This window comes from Canis lupus, chromosome Y (assembly GCF_048164855.1).
Source record: "Canis lupus baileyi chromosome Y, mCanLup2.hap1, whole genome shotgun sequence".
Taxonomy (NCBI): domain Eukaryota; kingdom Metazoa; phylum Chordata; class Mammalia; order Carnivora; family Canidae; genus Canis; species Canis lupus.
This window is the reverse complement of record NC_132877.1, coordinates 3,520,024-3,543,596: the sequence shown is the minus strand read 5'-3', so window position 1 is coordinate 3,543,596 and position 23,573 is coordinate 3,520,024. Positions and strand designations below refer to the sequence as shown.

Below are 23,573 nucleotides of genomic sequence, written 5' to 3'. Positions count from 1 at the left end.
TTCATTTTTCTCGTGTTTACGTGAGCTCTCTTGCCTGATTTTTACGATACCTACCATGAAATGGCCTGTGTTAAACCCACAGCATCCAGGGACACAGATCCTGATTTAAAGGCATTGGAAGTAGAAAGTGGCAGACGTTGCACCTGCAGGATGCCATCCCCTGCGGGCCACCTTTACCCTCTTCCAGATTTCCTCGCCATGCTTCGGCTGCTCCTCTCATTGCCCTTTGAGTGTCTGTAACCCCACAAAGAAAAATGGCGCCAGGTTATCAGTCACCCCTGAAAGGCACCAGGATCAGACGTAGATGGTTTTCTGAAGACCCTGGCTTGAGTCAAGTCGTCAACAAGAGCGTATTTCAGTGTCTGCTCTATGGCCGCTGCAACAGACTGCTGTGGTCCACCAAGTTCGGGAGGTCCTCAAAATGGGTATTGAAAAAATCATGTTGGGAAACATTACATGAGCCCATGTAAGCAGAGTCTGTGTGCAGACTTGGAACACGGTGTGCGTGAGGGTAACATCCCAGATGTATGTAAATGCCCCAAAGCTACCGACTACATAAATATTGGAGGCAAGAGCTGTTGTTCCATCACACAACTGAAGGGTGAAGGCGCCTGTTTTACCGTGGATGTGGAAGCGCTGGTGTTGTGTCCATGACACCGGCAGGGACTGAAAAGGGTCCAGAAAGAATGGAAGTGTCATAATCTCTGTTTGAAAACTTCATCACTGTTCAACAGCCATCCCCTCGGTTTTCAGTAGGATCTTATCATCCCTCAAGCTTCCCATCTTCCTGTTCCTGCCCCCTTTTACAACAGCAGAGCCGAGCTCCTAGTCTGCCTCCCGCTCTGATAGGTCTTCCCTCAAGCCTTGCTGCTCTCAGACTGCCTCTCCTCTCATCCACCAGATGCGAGGCATAGGTTAGAGGATCTGACTTGAACCCTCCCTCACACCCTTAATTGTCTCCTCTGCTTGGGTGGAGCTCATCCTGCTGACCCCCAGCTCTATGTCCATCCGGATATCCATGTCTTTGGTCTCATGATGTTGGTCCCTGGAACGGACAGGATCATGGCATGGGATTGGCTTCTCCATCAATCAATATGTGGTTTCCGGAAAGAGTGGAGACCTCACAGGTGGCAGGCAGCTCTCATATCCATTTCCCTTGGCAACCGTTCCCTTGTTTTCTACGTTCCCAACTTCATAGTTCTCAGAAAATAGCCTTCTCCCTCTTCACAGAGAGAACAAAGAATCCATCAGGGATGAACAAAGCCCCCAAAAGCCACATGGCACAACACATTTGCAGATTAATTTGCACCCACGTCTCTCTTGTCTCCCAGAATTGGAGCAGTGCTCAACCTTTGCCTGTGATCTACAAGCTAACCCCCACCACCAACTCAGGTACTTCTTCCCTATCCATTGGCCAGTCTGTCTTTCCACCCTGTCTTTGTCCCTGGTTCTTAGTAAAAAGCTCTTAAAACCACTGTAATTTCAGGATGCCTGGATGGCTCAATGGTTGAGCCCTAAACAGCCTCAACCCCGTCTACCTGCTTGTTCTTTTTTTTAGGGCAGCAGATCAATAATTTTATTGATTTCTTATAAATTTCTGGCATATGCTTTTTTAACTTGTAAAATATTAATTTAAAATAACAAGAATAAACCAACCCCATGTTAATGCAACTGAACAATTTTATGAAAATTGCATTTTGTCTAAACTGAGGTATATCGACATACATTTATTTCAGATGTATAACTTAATGATTTGATATTTCTATATATTGCAAAATGATCAAGATGTCCAGTTAACATCTACATAGTTGCTAAATTTTTTTTATGATGATGAGGACTTTTAAAGATCTACTCTACTGCCAACTTTCAAATATGCAACATGGTATTATTAACTATAGCCCTCATGCTGTACATTACATCCCCATGACTTCATTTAATAACCACAATTTGTACCTTTGGACACCCAGTCACCCATTTCTCCCATCCCCTTTTCTGGCGACCACCAATCTGTTTTCTATGTCTGCAAGCTTGTTGTTTTTAAGATCCCACCTATAATGAGCTATACAGTATTTGTCTTTCTCCAGTGATTTATTTCACTTAGCAGAACACCCTCAAGTTCTATCTGTATTATCGCAAATGGCGGGGTTTCCTTTTCTCATGGCGGAACAATAATCCATTGTATATACATATACTACATATTCTTTATCCCTGTATCCATCTTGGCTGTTGAAAATAATCCTGCAGGGAACGTAGCGGTGCCTATATTCAAATTAGTGTTTTCATTTTCTTTGGGTAAATGCCCAAAAGTGGGATTGCCAGATTATATGTTGGGTCTACTTTTAATTTTTTAATAATCTCCATACTATTTTCTTTTCTTTTTTTAAAAGATTTTATTTATTTATTCATGAAAGACACAGGCAGAGAGAGATACAGGTCCCCTGTGGGGAGCCCGATGTGGCACTTGATTTCAGAACCCCAGGATCATGCCCTGAGCCAAAGGCAGACGCTGAACCGCTGAGCCACCCACGCATCCCACCATACTATTTCCCATACTGGCTGCACCAATTTACATTATGACGTATATTCCTCCTTTCGTTAATAGACACATTTTTTTGAAATCAGGACTTTTATTTCCTTCTTTCTCTTCCATTTCCCCAAGACGGATTTTCCACCCTCCTCAACCTCATACTAAAACGATCTCATGACAGTATGGCCAGCGATGTCTACATTGCCAAAGCCAATGGCAAGTCCTTATGGTGCTTGTCGCCATGGCCCAGTCCTTATTCCTAAATTTTCATTGTGTCCCTATCTCCTCGTTCTCTTCCTCAGCCCTGTGAGATCCTTCTCCACTTAATTCCCTTTGCATTCTTAAATATTGGCCTCTCCAACACTCTGTTCCTGACCTATTCTCTTCTTGATAGTTGATCCATGATTCAGTCCGCCCACACAGTTTCAGCTACACATCTTTATGAATGATTCTTGTCTCCGCTGGCAGCCCAGACCACTCGTTTCAGTTACAGAGATTGTATTTTTAACTCCTATGAAAAGCCTATATCTGAATGTCATACAGACACTCCAAACTCAACACGTCCAAATGTTGACAGATGATTCTCTGCTAAAGCCTTTTGCTCCCTCTGCACCCTCATGTTGGTCAAAGGTACCCCGAACACCAGCATGTCCAAGATAAGAACTCAGGCAAAATTTAATTCCTCTTTCTTACCAGTTAGGAGGTGCCTGTCTTCATCCCATCACTTCTGCTTGGAAAAGATCCCTGAATATGTGCTATCTTCTCAATGCCCACAGTGACTGCTCTAATTCTTATCGTCGTTATCTTCATTTGGAGGGCCACTTAAACTGTCACTCTCCAGCCTCAAATCCATCCTTCATGGGACTGTCACATGCATGTCCCGATTCCCAGATCTGATGACTTCATTTCCTAATTAAAAGTGAATCATGACCAGATCTCTCTAGGCTGCCTCTTTACCAGCCCAGAGAACCTACAACCTTTGAGACAATGCAGAAGGAACTTGAAAATGTGTCCCTGTGTTTCTTCTGCAGGGTCAGTTCCCACCACCTTCCACTTCCATATACCATGTACTCTTGCCTCTCGGAACAAACTGCTTATGTTTCCCTGAGCACAGCCTGCCGTCCTTCTGCCCCCGGGCCTTCCTTCTGACAAGCTGTACTCACATGTCTTCTTCCTCACTCTCCATCTGGGGAAGTCCCAGTCAGTTATTAAATCTCGGGGTAAAAAAGGGGTGCCTGGGTGGCTCATTGGGTTAAGCCTCCGACTCATGATTTTGGCTCAGGTCAAGGTAAATAAATAAATAAATCTTTAAAAAAATAAAATGAAATAAATCTTGTAATAAAGGACTTTTTCCCTATCTTTATTTTCCTGGAGAATATCTACAAACAACCTTACATGCACACTGTATATACATATACACATATATACATATATATGCATGCATTTATATATGAATTCTTTGATATATCTTTGTATTTTTGATGTTTAAGCCATTTGTCTTTTTCAGGTATGACTTAGCAAATGATTTCTGAATTGACAAATGCATGAAATCAATGACTCCTTGTCAAACTACAGAATATTAGAACCACAGGATTGCCTTGGGTGAAACCAGGCCAAAAGGAGGGGACAGGTGGCTTGTTTTTATTTTATATTGAAAAATTATCTAGTGCATTATTAAAAATGTTTATTTGTTTCATTTGCGCCAAATATCAAGAATTTAACAGAGAATGGGATGTGAACAGTTTAAGCCTTTATGCAGCACAGCATAGTTGGAGATGAAGGGGGTCTTGTGGTGTTTTGTCTCAGTCTTTTATAAAATTTCTTGTGCTGACAACAGGTATGTTTGCAATATGAAAATAAGATACTCTTTTTGTCCTCTTGCATCACCTTGCATTTCACTCCTCTTGGGATATCTTTTCTGAGCTTTGGTTTCTGGCTTCTAGAATATGGGCAGGGGGTGGAGGGAAGGATGGAAGGAAAATATTTCTTGCTCTAGTGGCACAGTGTCATGCCTTCCAGACCTGGTATCTTTTTACACCCTAGATGTGGGCAGTGCTTTTCTTGGAATGATTTGCCTCTCCTCCTCTCCCAACTACTGTCCCCAGGGAGGCAAACCTTTCCTCTTGTTGCTGGGGCCATGTTGTCCAGCAGGCTTACCGACTGAGAAGAAGGCCTACTCAGACACACTGTCTTACCCCGAGGCTTTGACTTGACCAGCCAGGCATCATTCTGGAAGCTTCTGTGGCAGGGAAGAGTATCAAGGGGATCCCTCCTGAGACATCCCTCTAAGAGACTTTGGGTTTGGAGGCAACTCTCCATCAGCTACTTCTCCACCATGGGGTAGACCAGCTGTCACATTTGCTGCTCTGCCTACTTGTATTTTCTTTCAGTTAAGATATTTACAGGGGCGCCTGGTGGCTTAGTTGATTAAGTGACTACGACTCTTGATTTTGGCTCAGGTCATGATCTCAGGGTTGTGGAATTGAGCCTCATGTTGTGGGCTCCTCGCACAATAGGGAATCTGCTTGAGATTCTCTTTCTCCTCTTTCCCTCTGCCTCCACCTCCCTCCACCAGTGTGTTCCTCTCTCTCAAATACATAAATCTTTAAAAAATACATTTATGAAAACCTGATAACCATGCTGTTTAGTAGAATTGTGCATACAATTAAAGTTTAAAAGTTTTGGGGCACCTGGGTGGCTCATTCTGTTAAGCATCTGCCTTTGGCTCAGGTCATGATCTTAGGGTCCTGGATCGAGTCTCACATTGAGCTTCCTGGTCAACAGAGAGTCTGCTTCTCTTTCTCACTCTCCCTCTGTGGTTGTTCTCTCTCTCATATAAATAAATAAAATCTTCAAAAAAAAAAAAACACTTAAAAGTTTTGGTTCTGAGTGTCTAAGCACAGAGTATACCTGCTGTATTAATTGGTGACAGTTTTTATTTTAGTTTATCAGGCTTTTAAAAGATAAGCTGAATATTTTTATTAGATTCAATAGACATCTAATTGCATTTCCATAAATGGAGTCAGAACAAATATAATCCAGAAAAAGGAAAAGAATTGCCAGTACTATCCATGTTGTTTGTGAAAGTGTATACACAGACATTGAATAGAGAGAATTACTATTATACTGATATTATTATTATTGTTTATTATTATTCTATACCATAATACTAGCTGAATTTTTGCTTTGCTGGAAATTCTTACATATATTTTTGAGTTCATTTTGATAGACTGAGGATGTATCTAGAGACTCACCCATGAATGCACACATATGTGTGTCTGTCTAATTATGCACACGTGCACGAATAAACCCGCACACCTATGTGCAAGCCCCACCTGCCTCTTTCCCCTTAGACAAGAGGTCTGAGGAATGAGAGAAGTCTTATCACCCTCTTGTGTTCTGCATTCTCTGTTCCCTTCCAGCTTGTCCAGGATCCACAAGTGGTTCCTGTGACACTAATGTGTACTGGGTGTGGAGGGTGCAGTGTCATTCCAGGGGCCTTCAGAGAGTGGAGGAGACACTACTTTGCTACTGCACAAGAGGAGGAAAGCAATAACCTGGACTGACCAATGCACCTGTGTGTCTGGCAGTTCTGGAAAGCTGTATTAAAAGTGATGCACATCTGAGGGTTTCCCATGGTGGATTGTTCATCCACAACCATCTCTAGAGATCATACAATCTAAACATCATCTTAAAGATGTGGCTCATAACTGTGGACAAATGAGTAGTTGGTAGCAGAGAAGGGAAAAATTAGGAACAAGCTTCTGGGCTGAAGTCTGAAACCCTTGCCCAAGATCCTCCCACCATACCCTTTACCCTACAGATACTTTCTTTCTCCATGAGATTGGAAATGCCCCCGACAATTGCTGATCAAAACTTGACTATTACATTAAATACTATAATCTTGTCTCAACCAGGTCAATTTGTTTTCTAAAGAAAGGCATTATTGCTGTTATTTTCCAAGGGAAGTTTCCAGGCTAAATGTATTCTTCCTAAATAAAAGAGAGCTTTCTTTTGGTCAAAATTGCCTGAGTGGCTTTATGTAAACCCGCCAACCCCTTGAGAATACATTTAGCTCAGAAAAGAGAGATGTGCTCCTCTCAATTAAATTTCAAATTTCCTCTTAGACCTAAGACTCTGAGGCCATACACATTTTCCTATAACATGTTGAGGTCAAGCTGACGATAATTTTGTATCCTTGGAAGTAGATGTTCTTCAGCTGAGACCCATGGATTCCCAGGAGGTCTAAGAAACCCCGCCCCCTAACCTGTGTGGCACTTTTGTGAGTAGATAAGAATGTATTTTTGTATTGAGAGGATCATGTCCTCAGAGAATTGTATGACCCATAAAAGATAAAGAATTCCAGGTTCAGATTCAGAATGTCAGGTCCACTCACTTGGAACATAAAAGAAATTTCTTCCTAGTGTATATGACTTTGAACCATATGGGATTGTCATGTGTTTAGACCTAAAACTGTCAGTTCTTGTCCTTTCCATGTGGCTCATACTATATTTTTCATACATTCACATTATCTCCTAAACAGAAAGCTCCTCAAAAAGGGGATATACCGGCTCACCCAGCAATTTGTAGAAAGGTGGCCAGGAAGAAAAAGACCTTTTCACATTGAAGAAGGAGTGTGTTTGAGTCAGACAGGTCTTGTTTGAATTCTCTCCTGTGTGATCCAGAGGAAGTTGATACAACTCTCTGGAAAACAGGGATAATGAGTCCTCAGAGGGTTGTCGTAAGCATTCTTAGAAGTTCACAATCAATGTAAGATCCCTTTCCCCTTGGGTGGCAAAATAGCAGGATGGTGCCAAAGATCTCCTTGGTATTTTAAATACATAATTGCAGATCACATTTATTGACTGTTTACTACATGCCAGATGTAATTGCATGTTTTAGGATATTCGTTGTCATAGGAAACACATGGGCATGAGTCCCTACTATGTGCCCAGCACTGAAGACAGAGCCGTAATTAGCACTAACCACTCTGTGCTGCCCTGGTGTCCATGTTCTAAGGTGGAGAAGTGAACTCATAAAGGTAATAAGCTCGGGAATATAAAGTAGGTCAAGTTGTGATGAGTGATCTTTTGGATCACCAAGGCTGGACGGAGGTTAGCAGTGGTTGAGGGGACACAGGCGTCTCTGCTAGGTGGCATGTGAGTAGACAACCAGCGTAAGCCTTATCTCATTGTCTACTTAGTAGGGCCAGAAGGGGATACTGTTCATTAACTTCATTATGTGCATATGGAACCTGATAATTACAGCGAGTGAATAACTCAGCAGAGATCAGATGAGGACTGGGGCTCACAGCCTATTAACTGTGAATCTCATACTCCCCGCAATGAAACAAGAGCAGGACACACCTCAGTTCCCTTCCCCACGGCATATCCCCCATTGAATTACTTCCTTCCTGCTCCCAAACCATGACGAAGGGAGCAACAGAAAAACACTCCTGAATGGTTTCAGTATAATGTTTAAATTCTCAAGACTGTGTCGTAATTTGTTATAAATTAAAAAATGGTCAATTTTGTTTTTGTGGCTAAGATCACTGGATACACTGGATAACATGCTGGACATGTTAAGGTTGACACGATCTGTGAGCATATTATTAGAGTGTTTGCTGTTAGTAGTCATGGAAACAACTCTGTCCCTTCATCCCCCACCACAACCAACTTGGCCAAGATGAGATGCTAGACATCATGAGAGATCAGAAACTAGTGGAGAAGGACCAGCTCTCTAGCACAAGAGCCCCTGACAGTAGACACAACACAGATGCATGGGAGCAGGGTCAGTGACCCACATATAGACTCTCTTTCACTTCTCCATCCACCCATCCATCCATCCATCCATCCACCCACCCATCCACCCATCCATTCATCCATCCATCCATCCATCCATCCATCCACCTACCCATCCACTCATCCACTCATCCATCCACTCATCCATCCATCTATTCACTTAATGAATATTTATGAACCATTCTTCTGAGTCCTGAGGGTATAATAGTAAACAGGATACAAAATTGTCCTTTCCTTACTCAAGTTGGGGACAAAGTAGAAACTCCAGTGAACAAATTCGTTAAGGACAGAATTTCAGATTGGCATGGAAGCTCTAAGGCAAATAAGAGCGTGAAAGAGGTGTGGGTGATGGGGATACTTTAGATTCTGTGACCAGGATAGATCTGTAAGAGGATGAACAATTGAAGGTGATAGGTAAAGGACAAAACAAAACAAAACAAACACAGAACAGGACAAATATATCCCAGACAGATTTTGGGCCAAACATTGGTCTTTTCACCATGTGAGACAGGCTTGCAAGTTTACTAAAATTTAATAAACTTAGCAGTAGGAGTTCAGGGTCACGCTGTAGGGAACCTGGCTTCCTTTGTGGCTGGTGGGATTAGAAAGGGGAGCATTGCTCTAAATCCCATTTTCGGTTTCCAAAGCTGGTGATGGGCTAAAATGAAGAGTCTCTCATCATTTGCCAAGCAACGAAAAATGCAGTGAACCTGGCAAAGAGCAAGTATCTTCCAATGAATGCTTGTCTTTTCATAAGCCAAACTTCTGTATTAATTTCCACTTTGGTTGAGTCGGTGGGTGGTTGGATAATTAGCTGGATGTTTCTGAAATAGGAGGAAGGTAGATGAAAGGAAAAAAAGAAATCCAAAGGGCAATTCTTATTTAATTCTAGGAAATGAAAGGTTGATCAGAGAAAATTTTAAGGAGCAAGGAGATGATTTTGGTGTACAAAACTAAAAATTCGGAATGTGATCATATTGATGCTAAAGTGAATTATGAGAAAAGAGCATATAAAATATATGTGAATCACGATATAAATTTTTCTCTGTGCATTCATTACCCCAAATTTAAGTGTAAACATTTTCAAATACCCACCTGTGCAAATGTCACAATGGCAGGTGGTATATCACTTTTTGTATTTAAAACATATGTGGGAGTGAAAGGAGAAAGGTAAAAAAAAAATTAAATTTAGAATCTTAATGAAAGAACATATTGGAAATATGGAAATAACATTTAGGACTTTGTTCTTTTAGGGTCCAATTACAGATAATGCTAAAAAATAGTCATTTTTTTGTATCTATTTCAAAAAAGCACAGTAACCATAGAGAAACAACAGCATAAAGAACCCCAGAGCAGTAGCCAGATGAATGTCGTATCTCCTCATTCGCCTCTGTTGAGGAAATAAGAAAGACCCACAAGGTTCACCTAATGGGTATTTTATTTCCCTAGTGAAATAGTGAGTGCAGTTGAGCACACCCTCAGTCTTCATCTGCAACTCTCCTCAAAGGTACAAGGTGCTAGCATTTCACCCAGAATTCATCGAAGAGTTAGTTAAGAGAAAAATCACAACCCCAGTCCCCTAGTATTTATCCCACTGTGGGTCAGCCAAGCTTAGCTGATAAGAAATGAGCGGAGCTGGGCCATTCTACATATGTTTGGTTCCATGAAACCATAAAACAATGCATCAGAACAACTAGGAAAAGGGCCAGATCCATACAAAACGTCTTTTCTTCCTAAATGATAATGCAGGGAGCCCTTTTAATCTATCATGTGGCTATGGATGTAGTTTGCACTGGTGACAATGGTAGCTGATTTTTCTGGGATGGATGGAAGGCCAGTTTATGAGCCATTTATTAAGCTACTTTTGTTTTTTTGTGGCTTTGTATTTATATTTTAGGGATCTGTGATGCTCAACATTGGTTCCCATTGCAATATTTTACAAAGACTAAGTGATACCTGTTTCCTCATCCTCCAGACGCTCAAGTGCCGAGCCATTATGTCCACCTAAAGGGCAGTTATCATATCATCCTGGGATTAGAGTTGTACAGAGATTTTTGCAGGTTGACCTGGCAAGGCATGGAGGCGGATTTTAATGACAAGGGTTGGCAGTGAAAGAAGGTGAGTCTGGGGAGATTTCATGTTTCTGGCTTGAGCAACCAGTTGATGAGGGAGCGAAAACCATAGGAATGGCTTCTAAATGTCTCTAATTCTTATCTCTCCTTCCTCCCTTTGTCCCTTTTGTGCTTAGTTCAAGTTCCCATTTCCTTTGTTGTATATGAAGGTCACGTCTCCCTCTCTGGAGCCTCCATCTTTGATGGCTCATCTAGAGTTATCTTTAAAAAAAGGCAGATGGGGTCGGTCACCTTTTTCCCATTCCAAGCACTTTACTGGTTCCCTGTTCTTCACGGCACCAAGTCCCAGCCCCATCTCTGGTGAGCCAGTTGTTGAAGACCAGGTTAGTATCTTGATGGACTCTGTACCCCTTCCTTCAAGATTCTGAACAAATGCAACCTTTCCCATGAAGCTTTCTGCCTCCCACGTGGTCACATGTGGCCATGCCGACTCAAGTGGATCTTTCTTATTCTCCTTCGAAGGCTTTTATTTGCATTGAGTTAATTGCTTTCTTGACAATCTTGCCTGTACAGGTATGGACTGTTTTGTGTGCCTGTCCACTGCCTGGCATGCAGCAAGGTCTCCAGAAATGACTGTTTGACTATTAGAGTACCATTTGCTGTGATCACACTGTACTTTTATCCTAATTTTCCCTAGGTATCTCTCATCTGTCCCCTTTGCTCTTGAATCTTCCTCAATCAATATGAATAGTACGTGCAGCTTTGGTGGTATAGTGGTGAGCATAGCTGCCTTCCAATATGAATAGTGCGAGCATGCTAATCATACAGATCGATGTTTCCCTCTTGCTTCCTCATATCATTGTTTTTTTTTTTTTCCTGCCTGGTCAATGGCTATTACCTTCCCCTCAGGGATTCTCAGTTTCTTCATCTGTTTAGTTTTGGTGCTTGTTCCTACTGTGTGCCATGGCTACAATGATTGAGGGGCTCAGACATGCATAATGTCTATGCATCAATGTAACATGACCTTCGCCCTGCTGTGTGAGAATCTGACCTTTATTTGTCTGTCTAGCTCAGTTCTTCTTTCGGCCAGATGAAGGGCATGGCAACAATGATCTTGGGCACTCGGCCTACCATAAAGAGGGTCTCCATTTTGGTAAATCACCTCTGGATCAGAAAGGACCTGGGATCCCTGGGTGGCGCAGCGGTTTAGCGTCTGCCTTTGGCCCAGGGTGCGATCCTGGAGATCTAGGATCGAATCCCACGTCAGGCTCCCGGTCCATGGAGCCTGCTTCTCTCTCTCTCTCTCTCTCTCTCTTTCTCTCTCTCTCCCTCTCTGTGTGTGACTATCATAAATAAATAAAAAAATTTAAAAAAAAGGACCCCAAAGAACTACAAGAGTCCATTGGGGATGCCACAGCCTTAGGCTTCGCTGAGGGAATTACCTTTTGTAAGTGCCACATTCCCTATGGGGACCCTGGACTCTTTGCTTATGTGGTGTTTATAGGAGATATTCACTCCTATGAAGCCTGGAGTTTCTGTGCCAGGTAGGAGTAACCACGATGGATGGAGGCCTTGTAGAGATCTTGTCTCTTAGCATCTGAGCTGTCACCTTTGGGGCAGATGGCTCCCCGATGCCTATTGCAGCTCTGCTGACAAGGTCAGCTTTGTTTTCTGTCCTACTGAACTACTAGCCCCATGGTGACTTTTGGAGGTTTTGTAATCTTGCATGTTTAGTTAAACCTAAAAAGACACCCACTGGCCATTAAAGAGTACAGATCAGAGTCTGTTGTCACAGAATAGTGGCTTAACAATTAAATTCTCTCTCTGACACTTCTCTGCTTGGGAAACATATGGCTTCCTCATTAATCCATTTTAAAACCCAGATTAAACTTCACCACTTACAGTCTTTCTTGGTCTCTCATCTCCTACTTCCTTTCATTGTTTACTCATCTTCTCATTTTTCTCTTTTCTAGCTTATGATGCAGTCGTATGTATTATCTCATAACTGCCTCCCCATCGTCTTACCTTTGTTTATGCTGCTCCTCTACTGTGTCATGTATTCCCAAGGGTAGAGACCATGCCTTGATTGTCTTCCTCCTTCAAAGCATGAACTACTGTGCTAGCACTCTCAACTCTCTTTCATGAGCATCCCCTTTACTTTGTTTGAACACAGTGACGCCAATTTGACAAGAATGTCAGCAGTCCTTCTCGGTGTAATTTCATTCCCGAGGATAATGCTAGAATCCACCATAAATATTAAATTGAATCCTAATTTATTCTAATTTTAAATACATAAGCATGGTGCTAGTGTTGTCATTCTATGTGATTCACTGATTCATTTCATCAACAAATATTTATTGAGTTCCAAATCTCTACAAATCATTGTGATATGTGCCACTGGGCAAATGCATAATAAGTCAGTTCCTTCTACAGTAAGGGAAATAAAGTATAGAAATAAAAGAAAATGTCATTATTTACTGGACAAGGTAAAGGAGTGAATCCGGGCTTGTGTGATGGGGATATAAGGGAAGCATAATGCTGTTTGGATTGTAGCATTAGGGAAGGAATCATAAAAGAGGTGAATTTTAAATGGTTCCTAAAGAAAATGGAGAGGAGCCATTGGACATTGTGATTGAGGGACGATTGTAAGTAAGTTGTCAGAATAACAAAGTGTGAGCCATAACTTAGGAAGAACAAGGGATCTTTCTTGTCTAAAGCAGGATCTATTTCGGTATGGAGCAGAAAGGGAATCTGTGGCTAGATTTGGAAGTGGCTCAGAGTTCAGTGAATGTGGGAGTAAAGAGTTTGGGGTTAATTGGGGTTGTAGGTAAGATTGACCCTAGTTTCTGGAGAGATGGGTCTTTCAGCATTAAGTAGCATGAACAGTGGTGGAGGACAGGAGACTCCAGTTTAGAAGTTTAGGATAGAAGTTCAGTGGGGGAAGAGGCAAGATTAACAAGGGGTCTGGAAGCAGTGAAATGGAGTGTGGATAGACACACTAGTGTGTCTAGTGTGGAAAGCAGTGAAATGGAGTGTGGATAGGGTAAAGGAGAGTGGATAAATATAAGGGTCATCCCAAGGGTGAACCCAATGTGACAACAGCAAGAAGAGTGAGGGGTCATGGCAGATGCTAAGGGGAGGCCCACATACCCACACAAGTCAGGAGGAGGATCTAGGATCAGCCGATAACTTGTAAATTGTAAAACTAACCCAATGCCTAGAAAAATGGAGGAGTAAAAATGTAGGAGTGATATGGGGAGATCCCTACAAATAGAACTGCTGGGAGGCTATTAGTCCATATCCAGAGGCCATGATTTGTAGTGATAAGTGGTTCATTTTGTCTCACAGAGGAAAAAAAAAAAAAGGATCAGCCCAAGGATAAGTATTTTTGACATCCACATGTTCAGACAGTAAAACCACCTTCAAACATCAGGGAAATCTGTCTCCAGCATTCTCTTACAGTCCCTAAAAGTGAAAGGAAGCATATGCCCTTTATGGCATCGCTTGGACCAATATCTATCTTTGCTCGTGGGAGGAAAAAAAAAAAAAAAAAGAGGAAAAGAACATGATTTTGCTGTGAATGGTTTTGTGGTCTCTTGAGTAGTCATCAGCTGTCCATGGTACTGAATTTATAATGGAGGTATGGCATTGACCAGCCAAATCCCTGGAGTATGCGAAAGGCTCCCCGGGTGCTGCTTTTATGCTTTCAAGCACTCTTCGAGTATCTTCATTAATGATGTTGGGCAAGGGGCCCTGTTGTTCCTGTTAAAATTCAAATCCTGCTCATGACAAATTAAGGGCAGGATTTCAATTGACATTTGGAGATTTCTCCAGCCACATTAAACACCAAATGCATTTAAGTGATGTCATGCTATATAACAAGGTGCAGAGCGGCTGGCTGTGTCCAGGATCACAATGATATCAACTCCCCTCCCATTCCACTCACCACAGTGGGAAGCAGAACAAAAACTGCAAGCAGTTATGATGTGGGCACATCTCACTTCATTTCTTCCTCACGGGAATGGCAATTCTCATATTGGACAATTGTTTCTGTCACTCGTTTTAGATTTTTTTTCTAGGCCCGTATTTTACTCTTGTTATAAAGGTGTTATGTTTAACCTTAAGGTAATTTAAATGAACATATCTTTGTCTCCCACCAATGACCCAGAGCATGAAAATAATCCAAAAGACCAAGGATATTATCTCTTGGCTACAATTGTTACCTTTTTAATTGTCTTGAAAACATGATGGTTTTCGGTCTTATACAAAGGTAACTTTCATACTTTCTTATGAAAGGATATCATATGAACTGAGAAACTGGGTTTCAAATGGGTACAGTTTGATGTTTTCTATCAAATATGTAGCTTCTATGCCCCAGTCTATAAGAAGTCTCTATGGAGTGGAATGAGCAGAATGTATTATGCTCAACGAAATAAGTCGGATAGAGAAAGGCAAATACCATATGATTTCACTCATCTGTGGAATTTAAGAAACAAAATAGATGAACATATGGAAGGGGGAAAAAAGAAAGGGAAACAAGCCATAGGAGACTTGTAACGATAGAGAACAAACTCAGGGTTGCTGAAAGGCTGTGGGGCAGGATGGGCTAGGTGGTGATGGGGATTAAGGAGGACACTTGTCATATCGAGCACTGGGTGTCGTATGTAAGTGATGAATCACTGAATTCTACTCCGGAAACCAATATTGCACTGTACGTTAGCTAGCTAGAATTTAAATGTGAATCTGGGGAAAAAAGCTTAAAAATTAAAATATATTGTATTAATAATTGGGAATAGCCAAATGGTTTTCAGTATAAGCTTTTGAGCTTCTTATCAGTTTTAATAACTTACTTGTGTTTCTAAAATCTTCCACGTGCCTCTTTTAAGGGTGACACAGATTCTTGCTTGTTGATGTTGGTGTTGTTTTTGCTACTTACCTGCTGTGCTAATTTCAGGAATGGGAACATTGTCTTATTTTTTTAAAAAATATTTTATCTATTTATTTGACAGAGAGAACTTAACTGCTCTGCTAATTTCAGGAATGGGAACATTGTCTTATTTTTTTTTAAATATGTTATCTATTTATTTGACAGAGAGAGAGTATAAGGGCACAAGTAGATGGAGGGGCAGGCACAGGGAGAGGGAGAAGTAGGCTCCCTCACTGAGCAGAGAGCCTGATGTGAGGCTTGATCCAGGAGCCAGGACCCTGGGATCATGACCTGAGCTGAAGGCAGACACTTAACCAGCTGAGCCACCCAGGCGCCTTGACATTGTCTTATTTTAACAAGTAGTGTGGAGTCAGACACCTGGGCAAAAAGCTTAATGACTATGGCCTGAGTTGATTGTAGTGGCTTTTTGTTGTATTAGAGTCATACATCATTATTTTCCATCCGTGGAAACTTGAATTCCATCCAATTATCTCATAGATGTATAACCATCAGGCATTTCTTATGTCAGCCATCCAGAAAGTTTGGTTCTATTTTTCATTTCAGTTATGAATAAAATTATTCTAAATTTTCACAGTGAAGTGTCTCACCTCATCCAAGGGCATGTCTTGTTACAAACACAAATAGCATGAGTCCAACAGATGCAGTCCTCTCTAAAATAATAAAAGGTGGTTATAGATCCTGGTTCTGCATGAACTGGTGGGTTGTTAATGTGTTGCTGGGTGATATTTTTTTAATTGTTGGGGAATTGTTTGAATTTTTAGTTGTACTTTCTATATTAATTTCTGAAGTTTGAGATCTATAAGAAAAAGATACTGATAATAATTAATGATCATTAACTTTCATTTGTAACCATAATTGGCTATGTAATTACTTTGGACAGCTATTAGTACTGCCATTATATTATTTTCAGGTCTGGATTCTCATTTTTATTTAACTTTCATTCAACTGTTTTCATAAATCTTGTTCCTTTAACCCTTTGCACCAGAACTTGCATTTACTTCATTATGTCTTCCTTAGCACTTAAGGAGGTATCATTTATTCCTGGATGTTGGATAAACTAGTGTAATGTCACTGTTCTTTTGTGATGGGGTGTTTGTCTACACTGTTGCTTTCAGATGAAGGTTAATTAGAAAAATGATTGAATCTTGGTTCAATGGAACTCAAGCATTCCAAAAGAATTTCCCATTTTGAGCCAAACAGTTCTGAGGCCTGGACACACTTTGGTCAGCTGGTCTAATACACTTTCCCAACCTGCATGGAGTGGGTGGGCGGTGGGGGGCATCCAAGATGAATGGGACCAAGGAGATACCTGTGCACCCATATGGACATAATTTCTGAGAAATCTTTCTTATATAATAAAAAGGATCCAAACACCTTATACCAATTACCTCCCTTCCCCTTAACTGGATGTGGATGACCAACTCTCACATCAGGAGCTGCAAGGTTGAGGACAAGATGAAAACCCAACAGCTAAACATGGTGGAGTGGTAAGAGAGAGATGGTTTGAGCTCCTGGAGGCATTGTGGAGTAGCTGAGTTATAAACCTCTCTCTCTGGCCTTCTTGTAAGGGACAAAAATACATTTTTTCTTCTTTTTTTAAAGTCCCCAGCTTAGACTTTTCCAGATGTGCTGCCAAATACTTCCTAAGTATGACTGTGGGCTTTAATCAGCAATAAGATTTTGGGCACTGATGTAAAACTCTACAGTAAACACTAAGAGAATGGACTTCAAAACAGAAATCACAGAGAGGCCAAAAGGCTATAAAGCTACATGGATATGCCACCAGTTATTAGGGATGTGAAAAAGGACATTTCTTTTGTTTTAGTTTTAAAGTAAAATAAATGGTGCCAAAACACTGTTTCTTCTTTCCTTAGCTTTGGAGAGCAACAGAATCCAGTAAAACAGCACAGAAAGATGATCATTGCAGTGTTACTTTAAATGAGTGACTCCAACACAAACATGTATGTCATTTGTCTCCATCTGTTTTAATTTTTTGCAAATAGCATAAGGGTTAGAAATTTATGCAAGTGGTTAAAATAATAATGTAACATACAGATTGTCCTAGATCCTCTATATAATGCCCACATGAAAAAGGAGACAGCAGACGCCTGTGATATGTGGTCAGGGGTATGATGCAGCACTAGTGTAGCCAGGCAAGACCTTGGAGATATACCATGACCCCATGTGAACACAAAACACAGAAGTAGAATTCTACTCCAATTAGCCCAACCTAACCATAATATAAGAGAGAAAGAATATATGAAGACAAATCTCCTTTTTTTAAAAGATTTTATTTATTTATTCATGGGAGACACACAGAGAGAAGCAGAGACACAGGCAGAGGGAGAAGCAGGCTTCATGCAGGGAGCCCGATGTGGGACTCGATCCTGGGACTCCAAGATCATGCTCTGAGCTAAAGGCAGGTGCTAAACCACTGAGTCACCGAAGTATCCCCGACAAAGCCTTTTTCATAAGCAAACAGGGTCTATCCTCTCCAGGGTCAAAGTGCCAAGGTAACACCATCATACGAACATCATAGAGGAAGAAGGGTAAGATGGAAGAGAAGAAATATCCAAAGCAAGAGCAGAAAGGTGTCCAGCAAGGGATAATGGGAGGAAGAAGGGAATCTCTGAAGGATGTGAGGACCACGAGATCACTCCACACAGGATACATGAACAAAGGAAGCCCTTGCTCACCCCAATGGGAGCTCTGTCATGGATGAACACAGAATGGCAGAGACAGGCTGCTGAACGATGCTTACAAAACTCCATGCCTTCTGAGATTTTATTGAATCAAAATTATGCACAATCTTGACCAGGATTTAAACCATGAAAGGAAACCTGAAAATAGCAAGACCATGTAGAAATAAGCCAACAAGAGCCTAACTAGGGCACATAGAGGAGACAGGAGTGGAGCTAACACGTAGACTCTGAGACCAGCATGACAATATATGGTCAGAACAGGGGCTGAGAACCTGGAAGGAAGAGAAGAAGCACAAATGGCAGAATGGTGGGACATTGAATGTCTACTAAGTAGATGATGTCCATAAGCAAAGGAAATCACGAAGGAGGAAGAGCACACACAGGAAATGTTACACCGGTACGCCGGGCAGCCACAACGTCAACATCGAACACTATGCATGACTGAACACCGTGTGAAAACATTGATACTTTACTAAACCCTCTTAAGATATGTCACAACACTAAATATTAAACCTAGTGTAGATAGTGCCATTTAAAAAATCAACATGCGACTTAGTGATCAATCTGAAGGTTATTATCATTTGTTTAAACCACCTACTTTACTTCGTAGATGAGCATATAATTGAATTCCGTGTCGAACGTGTTTGGCATGTTTTATTTTTATTTTTTTTTACATCTTTAAATCAGAAATATAAAGACTTTAGAAGCCGCATTAAAGACAAAACAAATAATCTTAATGTGTCAAGAAATGCAGAAGGACAATTTAGGCACCAAGTAAAGGAAGCAATATTTCCTGAGCCATCCTATGTGGTTTGGATAGAGAAAGGTTTTAAAAAGAAAGAGCAGATTCTGTTTTTTGGTGCACCAAAGCAAAATTTCCAGAGACTGTACATTGGATTCAGCTTTAGAGCAGAGACTCCAGCTGTAGGGCAAGCATTGGGTTCAAATATCCGGCTAGTTGACACCAAAATCTTCCACCCACCCCCCAAAAATCTTGGGCGATAAGATAGGATAAAAGTGATCATTGTGTGTGGTTCAATGATCTGTACTGCTTTCTCTCTCTACACTCCCCTCTTTTTTTTTTACTTTTCTGTATTTCCTAAAGTTCTATAATGACATGTACTAGTTTTTCATCAGAAGCAATAATAATGCCTCCTTTCTCTTTGCCATCCATTTGTGTCTTAGTACGTGTTTTCATTTTGTGTTCCTGTCTGCTTCCCCTGGGTATATCCTGTCTTTTTTTTTTTTTTTTTTTTTTGCTTATACAATTGGTTCCTCTTTCAGCATGTATCTCCACAAACACTCATGCACACAGACCTCACCCAGGAGGCTTTCCTGTCTCCCCTAAGGTCTCTATCTTTAGCTTACCCTTCTCTACCTGGTTTTAAGATGAGATGACTATAAGAGTGCTTCCTGGAATGGAATGGCTCCCAGAAAAAAAACCGTAACCTCTCTTCCTGGAGACAGTGAGAAACAGCACAGGTTCCCGTGTTTCTGAGGCAGTGTGGCATTTGTCCTCCTGTGAAAGACAGAGGTTGGCTTTCTAATCATTGAAACGTCTTTCCCAGGTGTGCAGCTTCATTGCTCTCTGCAGTAATGCAGGGGAGGTGATGATAAATCTTGGCAAACCCAAGCCCAGCTTTTCAAGAACATTCTAGGAATCTGAGATTTCTCAGGCTCTGTAAGGATGACGCTGGGGGAAAGCAGGCACAGGAAGGTATGTGGGACAGAAGTAAAGGAACAAGCCTCAGGAGACCAGAGAACACATGCAGTTCATCAACTTGTTACAAGTCTGTGCGGAAGGAATATAGATTCGCTGATGGGTGTCCAAAAATAGGACAGAAATAAGAAATAAAAGAAAATGAAATATCAGCTCACCTGTGACAAAAACAAAGAGCCAAATGAGCAAATCAAAGCAAAGCCACCTGCACAGCTGGAAGCGGCCATCTGAATAATTGTGCTTCAATAACCTGGGAAGGACATATCAAGAATTTGTATATTTGGTGAAGCACATTCTGTACATTTTCTTGACTTTTCAACTTTTCAAATAATTCAACTTTTCAAATAATTTATTCTCTAAGAATTTTAAACGTTCATTCTCATGCGTTACACAGCATTATTGTGTAATTTCAAAAACGACATTTGCGGTGTATTATTTTTTAATATTTTATTTTTATTATGGATTCCCTCTTTCATATAAGGTATTGCTCTAAGCAATTGGAGATGCATCAACATACCCAGTAGACAAAATTTCCTGCTTAGTACAATTGATATTCTATGAAGGCCATGGAAAATGAATTTAAGAATTAAATAAGTTACATATTATTTTGGAAGGCGAAGGGTGCTATGATATAAATGAAAGGGGATAAAGAGAGTCAGGATTGCTGAGGAAAGTACAAGTGTAACCAGGGTGGTGAACTTTGACCTCGTTGGAAAGGATGAGTTTGAATAAAGAATTGAAAGAGGTGAGGGAGGAAGCCTTGTTGATGTACCAGAGGGTGTTCCAAGCAGAAGGAACATACCAGTGTGGAAGTTTTCCCATTGCATTGGGGAAGACCACTAGATAGCAATGAGTGACTGGGATCCAAGTGGGTTGAGGCCATTAAGAACTTTGACTTTAATTTTAGGACTAAAAGGAGAAGAATTGGAGGCATTTCAGCAGAGGGGTGACATGGTGAAGTATGTTTTAAAGAAACACTTGTTGCCTTGCTGAGATCAGCCTGTAGGGGCAAGAGCAGAAAGCAACAGACTGGTCAGAGGCGAATTTAAGAGTCGCCAAGAGAAATTATGACTGTATATCTCAGATGGGAGTAATGAGGTGGGGAGAAGGGCTTGAATTTTTTTTTATATATTTCTGAAAATAAGATTTGCAAATGATTTGCGTGTGGAATGTAGGGAAAGGAAAGGAGTCCAAATTTGTTGACCTGGATGGTATTGGAGACAGTGCTGGGGGAGAGAACCTTGAGGATGAGTTGAGGTTTGAAAGTTTGACGTTAATGAATATAGGTCATCAAAGACAACATAGGGGTGGGTGCCCGAGTTCAGGGGGAGTCTCAAGAGACAGGTCTGTGCTGAGGAGGAAAATGTTGGGCTAGTCCCCATCGGTGGTATTTAGAGTCATGAAGAGTCTGAAGATAGAGACAGCAGAAAAGTCAGAGTCTGAAGCCCACCAATGTAACACCTGGACGATATTGGCAAGTTTTACTAGAATAGCAGTAATTTTAGTGGAGCATTAGGTGGAGCAGCCCAGTGGGAGTAACTTTAATGGTGAATAAGAGCCATGGAACTGCAGTTGGTGCGTATAGGGGACAGTTTTGAAGAGATTTTCTGTAAAAGAGCAGAGAAATAGGCAACAGCTAGGGGGATACATAAACCCAAGAGAAATTTATTGTATTTCTCATATGATAGAAGTTTTCACAGCATGTCTGTATGCTGTAGGAATGATCTAGGGGCATGTGGTATTGATCAGTTTAGCTTACCTTACGCTGCATTAACAAACATCCCTAAAATATCAGTGACGTGCAACTAGAGAGGTTTATTTCTCTCAAATGGCGTGTGTTCTTCAGGGATTCGCTTTGGCTCTTCTCCATCTCTTCTTCATTCTAGGACACAATCCCAGGGTGAAGACACATTTCTGATGGGATGGCAGAGTGGAGGGAAAGCATGGCAGTGCCACGTCAGAGTTCCCAAGGTTTTTTCTTACAAGTGGTGCGTTTAAATTCTGTCCATGCATCACTCGTTAGAGCATGTCAAATGGGTTTATCTCCTGTCATTGAGGTGGGGCAATAAAAGTCTTCCCAGGGTGGGACACTGTAAGTCTTATGGCCAAGCCTGCCATTGAACAGCTCCCGGTGTATATTTTTTCCCCACAGAGGGGGACGGAAAGTACTTTGAACAATAACACAATCAGTAGGTTGGGTTTCCTCCACAAGAGGAAAACAAGATGTGGTGAGAGAGGGGTGCTTTGTTGTCAGATTGGTAAATTCATGAGATTTGATGTGTGATCGTTAGTCTTAGATGATAGCCCTACCATTTACCTGTAGGGAAATGAGGGAGCATGGAAGATGGGATTGTTATTGCCATATGGGTCAGTGGGTTCATGGGCACTTATCAATGTTCTCTTTAGATTGTTCATTCTTACTACACTATAAAGAAAAACTGTGAGATCACAAAGCAACAGTGAAGATGGGACTGGGGGATGACGGGATTCCATAGGTGTTGGTTGTTTAGGGAATCTCCAAAGGAAATTTTTTGGAGAAATGCAATATTGTCTCTAATTTGAACCTCCTGCACATTTATGATCATGAGTGGAAGGTGAGACCACTCAACGTGGGTCTGTGTTTTCCTTCATCTGTGCTCATGAGCAAACATGTAGATGTGTGCTGGATAAAAGATGGATTTCCCCAGAGTTAGCGTTTTGCTGGGCAAGAATCAAGAATTGAGAGTGATATATGGGAACTAAGGCTATAGGCATGGTCATGATCTATAACTCCAAGAAAGAGTGGGTATCACTACCACCACCTTGGAAATCACAAAGAGACAAACGTTATCTACCACAATGCACAGGATTCTGAGTGTTTGTGTGCCTACTATAATAGGGTTTGGAAAGAGTTAATAGGTTGCCTGTTTCCATGCAGTTCTCCACGTCTGTATTGGAATAACTCCTAAGATTTGCTCTAAAGTGCTAACAACACAGATTCTTGAAACAACAGCAATGAGTTAGAGTATATGGTTTTGGATTCTCCATAATTAAAGTGACGCCACCGTGAATGATCCACACAAATGGAGCCAAATGTATCATGTGTCCATTTTGTGTCCAAGAGTAATAAGGTAGAGTCAGCTAGCTATTATAAGCGGTTATATGCCTGATAAATATTAGGTGTTTTCTTGAAATTCCTTGGCTCAGGAAAGAGTCCTTGTGCCATGTTGGAAAAAAGCAAACAAAAAAACAACTGCTTAGCATGATGAAAAAGTAAACAAGCTACGATAGCAAAACCAAGTATTTTCTCAATAAATGAGTGGCTGGCATAATTTCTCATCGTCTCTGGTCCAGATCTTATCATGGTGTCTCAGCTGAAGTTTGGGTTGCCCTCTCCGCAACCCATGGAACATTGTGACATTTGATTATTATCAGGCAGAAAGTATTTGTTGGGAAGATACCGCACTGTGCAAGTAGGGCGGTTACCACAAAAGGAGCTCAGGTTTTGATGCAGTTCATGAGGAGTTTAAAGTCTTGTTGGGAAAACCAACAAGGTCGTAATTACGGAATAAGAGAATGTATAATTAACCGCCAGCATGTGTGGGGTAGATAATTAGAGAATAAGGCAACAGATGTTTGAAGGTGATGATTGTGGATTTCAGACAATAGTGAAAAATTGAAGAAAACACGATCCGTGTGGGCTGAAATTTGTCAGGGGGTGCTTTGCACCTCTCTTGTGTTCTTAAGCTCTAAGCAGTGTTACTGCCGTGTTTGATATCATTCCCATCAATGGTTGTTTCTTTCAGCTTCTCTTCCTTTACCAG

General features: G+C 41.2%; 1 protein-coding gene across 16 annotated transcripts in view; it reads left to right on the top strand.

Moving 5' to 3' along the window:
• The window catches only part of LOC140629125 (neuroligin-4, X-linked), a 369,817-nt gene that overhangs the window by 188,490 nt on the left and 157,754 nt on the right, over positions 1-23,573 (top strand). For 3 of the 16 annotated variants that reach the window (XM_072818616.1, XM_072818617.1, XM_072818618.1), the window contains one exon: positions 17,223-17,309. The exons of the other annotated variants lie outside the window; for them this stretch is intronic. The gene's annotated coding sequence lies outside the window, so the exon portion shown is untranslated. The remainder of the gene's footprint in view (positions 1-17,222; positions 17,310-23,573) is intronic. 16 annotated transcript variants of the gene reach the window in all.